This window comes from Myotis brandtii, unplaced genomic scaffold (assembly GCF_000412655.1).
Source record: "Myotis brandtii unplaced genomic scaffold, ASM41265v1 scaffold237, whole genome shotgun sequence".
In the NCBI taxonomy this organism is placed as follows: domain Eukaryota; kingdom Metazoa; phylum Chordata; class Mammalia; order Chiroptera; family Vespertilionidae; genus Myotis; species Myotis brandtii.
Window position 1 is genome coordinate 7034566 of NW_005358943.1, and position 5696 is coordinate 7040261.

A 5696-nucleotide genomic window follows, 5' to 3' on the forward strand; every position below is an offset into this window, starting at 1 on the left:
TGCCAGCCGCCATCTTGGTTGGTGGTTAATTTGCATATCACCCTGATTAGCCAATGGGAAGCATAGCGAAGGTATGGTCAATTACCCTTTTTGTCTTTTATTAGATAGGATTTTCTTCTCTCAGAAAATGAAGGGTTGAGGTAGATTGGGAAATCTCAGGGCATTCTTTCAGGCTTAAGAAAGACACAAAAAAAGTCTTTTAATTTTTAACTTCTCATAATGTCACTGTATTTCCTAACCAGAATAGTCGTGAGGAGATAGGTTAGAGTTTAATCACCTCTGGATATGGGAAGGAAAATGGGGTGGAGTGAAGAAGTTCCTAGCCATCCCTTGACTTGAGCTTCTTTTCCTGAATTCACTCTTACCCCCTTAACTCACTATCCTTCTCCACTTCTTTCTCCTTTCTACAACTCCAGATGAATTGGGCAGTGCAGATTCCAGCTTTATTATGCTGTGAATACCACTCCCTAAGGGTTAGTCTTCAGGCAACAGAGTGATTTCCTGATGTTTCCACTTTCTATAGCTCTCAGCTGCATCCCAGCTTCTAAGCCTTGTCTGCCTTTCAACCCAACCTGTTTTCTGATGTATAATAATAAGCCTTCTAGCCACTGCAGTAGCAAAGTATATGGACAGCCAATTGCTAACAATGCCATGGTCAAAGCAACTTGAATATAATGATTGCATTTTTTTTTAATCCTCACCCAAGGATATTTTTCCATTGATTTTTAGAATTGGTTGCCTTCTGCATGAGTCCTGACCAGGACCTGGGCCAGAGAGGAGCCTGCAACTGAGGTACGTGCCCTTGACTGGAATCGAACCCAGGACCCTTCAGTCAGCAGGCAGATGCTCTATCCACTCAGCCAAACCAGCTATGGTGTGATTGCATTTTTCAGTCCTACTCTTTCATACTTTTGTGGACTAAATTACGGGCAAGAATTATAAATAAAAAGAAAACCCATTTTAATGTTTCATTCTACAGCAGTTAACATCTTATATCCTCAGCTACAGTTAACAGGCCCATCTTTATATATTTAACAGTGATTCTTAAAGTTGTCTGGTAACAAAATACATAGAAATATGGTGCTATTTCTAGAACACTGATCTAAATGAAAATTGTTGTAGGTATATACTAGTAACTTTAAGCTGTGTAAGAATTCTACTAAGAACAAATTGTAGCAGATGCTAAAGGTAAAGGGGAAAAATGTGTTTCTTTTTTAATATATTTTATTGATTTTTTACAGAGAGGAAGGGAGAGAGAGAGTTCGAAACATCGACGAGAGAGAAACATCGATCAGCTGCCTCCTGCACACTTCCCACCAGGGATGTGACCGCAACCCAGGTACATGCCTTTGATCAGAATTGAACCTGAGACCTTTCAGTCCACAGGCCGACGCTCTATCCACTGAGCCAAACCGGTTTCGGCGGAAAAATGTGTTTCAAAAGGTACATTGTGGCCACATATAATACTCAGAATTTAAGCCAGGTAGCTTTCTGGAGAAAGCTTCAAAATTATTAGTTTTTGTCTTATAATCAGTTGTTGGAATGATTTAACCAGATATACTATATTATTAGTTAAATGTAGGGTATTATGTTGAGTGACTCCAGGAGATATAATTTATGTTATATTCAAATGCTAACAACTGAATGATGAAAAATATTTGCCCAAGATGATAATTTGGAGTTCAGAGAAGATGATCCTACGCACCTTTTTTCCTGATAATAATCAGCTATGAGAACCAAATGTATGTTGAAGCCATGCCTAGAAGTGTGTGTCATTAGAATCAACTTCTTCAGAGTCCCTTTTAAGGCAACTGGGCCTGGCGGGGCCCAGACAGGAAAGCTCCTGTTGATCCTTGTCTCAGTGCTCACCGATGCCCCTTCCACCGGGCTCCAAATTAGTGCTGCCTCTGGCCAGTTAGAGGGAAGGACTTGCTTATCTGAATCGTGGAAGTCACAGGCTTGGCTTGTTTCAAGGAAGGAGAGGGATGGGGGTGGGAGGATGAAGGGAATGCTGACAATCTATCTGGCCTGTCTGGTTTTCCTTCAGATTTATAAGCAGATGCAGCAAATCTAGTCAGTCTGATCTCAACCTGCCCTGCCTCCTACATCTGTGATTTTTCCGTCGGTCTCACTGACCGACCCCTTTAGTGTTCTTTGGGGATGATATCTGACTATGAGTCAAAATGAGTTCTAATGGAGGAAGAAGAATGAAGCAGAGTAGTCACTCGAATATTCTTAAAGCCCTGCAATGCCACCAGTGAATATACAACTGGAATGTATACTAGTAGTCTCTGGTCTTCAGCCTTGGAGGTATGTGGGGAAGATTTCCAGAGGCTAGTCCAGACGCATTTACAGCCCAAAGGCCTGGCAGACAGAAGAAGCTATGAAAATCTACGCACATGAGAAATTTCAAGAGCTAGGGTCTTCCTCATTATCCTTACCCCCACAAAACTTAACTGAATAAAAAGAAGTCAAATATCCTGAGTGATGGAAAATGATAGTGAAAGAGCATAAGATGGCCATTCAAGACACACAATACTAGTCTCAACTTAGGTGCTAATTAGCTGTTGGAAGACACCTAAATTCTGTGGCAGTTTCCTCATCAGTAAGTTATGGAGGTTAGGTATTTTGATTGCTTTCAAAGGGCTCTCTGGTTGTGCACATTCAGAATTCTATGGCATCTGTGGAACACGCATTGCATTCCATAGTGTGCTTGCCAGGCAGAATAAGAAATGGAGCCAGGGTTGCTGTTTTTATTGTTTCTTTAGCAGGGAGATATGACTATAGTGGCACAGAAGATATAGCTACTTCATATAGAGTGTGGGGGAAAAAATTGATTTTTTTTGGAAGGCCATTAACTTTATTGATCTAAAAAACTTTATATGGACAGTGACTGTTTTGCCAAAAGAGAAGCCAAATGTCATTAAACAGACCAGAGGTGAGAGTCGGGGTGAGGGAAGGGGCCAGAAATCCATTCAGAAAAGCTGATTATTGGCCTGAACCTGGCAGGGGAAAGAGAAGGAAGATGCTTGCAAGAGTGAGAATTGCAAAAAAGTTGAAATGGTGAGGGGAGAGAACTCCCCCCAAAGACCCAGAGGACATCGGTGGTGAGTAGACAGCAATCATTTCCTTTGTAGAGGACAAGGGAGTAACCCCCACTCAGCTGCAAACTCTGAAGACTCAAGGCTGGAGTTTGGGATTGGGGGCTCCCCAGAGAGCATCACAAGAAGGCGTCACACCTCTCTCGAAGGCACCCAAAGCAATCTTGGGACTGCTTGGCATTGGGGCCACATGTGTCCTTTAGCCATTCCTGGAAGAGTTCTTGTCTTTCTTTTGCACCAGAAACTGGCCAAGGACCCCATATGCCTTGTCAAAGCCCCTTTCCTCCAGCTTCTTGCCCAGGACTTCACCAATCCCAGCCAGGCTCCCCACTGGCTTTTCCCCCATGGGCTCTGCCATGAAGTCTCTGTGCTTTTGGGAGGTTGTCATCTTGATCAGGATTAATCGGCAGTTCCAGCTCTCGTAATGGCTCCTCCAAAGAATGGCTTTTTGACACTAAGTTGAACTTGCTGTCTTTGCATGCCTTCTTGGAGCCCAAGCAATTTCCATAACGCCAAGTGTCCTCAATTTCACTCCCTGTCTTTCATGTCCTCACCCGTGTTCTACTCTTAAGATGAATGGATTCATAATCAGGAGGTCCCACATCTGATTAGATCTCCGATTTATTTTCCTGACCCAAGGCCAGTCACCTTTTCACTTAGATCTTAGTTTCACATGCAATATGAGGTTGTTAAAGCAGCCATCAATTATTCTGAAGTGGCTTTCTATTATAAATTTCAAGATACCAGTAGCTTTGAAGGCTAATTCAATTTTTGCGGGATTAAGAAAAAAAGAAATGTAAATGAACCAAATGTGATTTTATTTTATTTTTTCAAATGTGATTTTATAATGATCTATAAATCACCTCCTCTTCACCATCACCACTTTTATCTTTCTAAGTCTACTCTTCATGGGCTGATATTAAAATTGATTATTTTTGATTCACCGAGTTAACATTGATTGAGAAACAGAGACACACTGACTTAAAAATGAAAGTATGAGCTTAGGTTATCTACAAACTGATTAGCAATAAAGATTTGATAATATCAGCAAGGCCACAGGTTGTGAGTTCATAGATATTCAGATCATGTGTGAGATAAATCACTCACAAAAATAAGTTCAGTGAACCCTGGATAGATCTGTCTGTGCCAGCTGGAAATCCCCATATCTTCATATCTGAGTTACGGGGTTCAAAAATGATATTGGGGACTGCACCTTTATGGCTTTTATTTAAACCTCAATCAAACATATTTTGGGTACCCAGAGAGCAGTGTTCTCTGAAGGTTAGATATGTAGAAGCATTTATGTTGATAGGAATTTAGAGATGTGATACTTTGGATATTCTCTCTAGTTCCACCATTTCATGGCAACCTGAGACATGTAGACCAACTCAAGGCTATCCAAGTAAATAAACTAGGTCTGACAGAGCTACAAAATGTAGGGCTCTGTGTACTTAATCAGATATGAGAAGATCAGTGGTGGCCTTATATTATGCCGTGGTGCTAGATAAAGATGGCATGTCTGGCCAGTAATTAGGAGGCATGTGCTGCCCAATCTGATCTAGAACTGATTTTCTTGGAGACAGGACAGTCCTTGGTATCACCAAATTGCACACAAATTCTTGTTTAATCTTTAGAGGACATGGAACTGTAAATGTTATCATCAACAACAAATGAGACTTGTACACTTGAAACTGCAAACTATCATGGAAAGAAATTAAAGAAAATCTAAATAACTGGAAAGGCAATCTGTGTTCTTATGTAGAAAGACAATATTTGTAAGATGGCAGTACTCCCAGAATTTATATGTATGTAACTGCCAAAATGCCAGATGGATTTTTTTTTTCTGAAAAAGGTCAAGCTGATTATAACATTCACAAAGGGAACGGAAGGGACTTAGACTATCTAAAACAGTCTTCAAAAAGAGAACAAAGTTGGAAGACTCATACTGAACGATTTAAAAACTTACTGCAAGCTCAGTAATTAAGGCTGTGTTCTTGGCATAAGGATAAACATATGGACCAACAGAATAGAATTGAGAGTCCTGAAATAAACCCATTTGCCTATGGCTGTTTGATTTTTGACAGGGTGCCAAAATAATTCATTAGGGGAAGAAGTGTCTTTTGACAAACTGTGCTAAAACAACTGGGTATCAACATGCAAAAGAATGATGATGAATCCCTGCCTCACACCATATGCAGAAATTAACTCAAAATTGATCAAAGACCTACATCTATAAATTTCTTAAAAAAACATAGGTATAAATCTTCATGATTTAAGTTAAGCAAGTTTCTTAGCTATGAAACCAAAAGCACAAGCAACCCCCCCCCCCAAAATAGATAAATTGGACTTTATCAAAATTAGAAATTATTGTGCTTCAAAGGACACTATCAAAAGTAAAAAAAACCAACAACAACAACAACAACAACAAACCCCAAAACACACATACAGACAAAATGGGAGAAAATATTGCAAATCATATATCACATAATGGTTTAGTATTCAGAATATATAAAGAACACTTACAGCTCAACAATAATAGACATATAGCCCAATTTAAAAATGGGTAAAGGATTTGAATAGACATTTCTTCAAAGT

General features: G+C 39.9%; 1 protein-coding gene and 1 pseudogene across 1 annotated transcript in view; one reads left to right on the forward strand and one right to left on the reverse strand.

The window, feature by feature from the left end:
• Nucleotides 1-5696, forward strand: part of STYK1 (serine/threonine/tyrosine kinase 1) — a 50570-nt gene that overhangs the window by 8044 nt on the left and 36830 nt on the right. The window lies entirely within an intron of this gene.
• On the reverse strand, nucleotides 3079-3647 carry LOC102257608 (annotated as a pseudogene).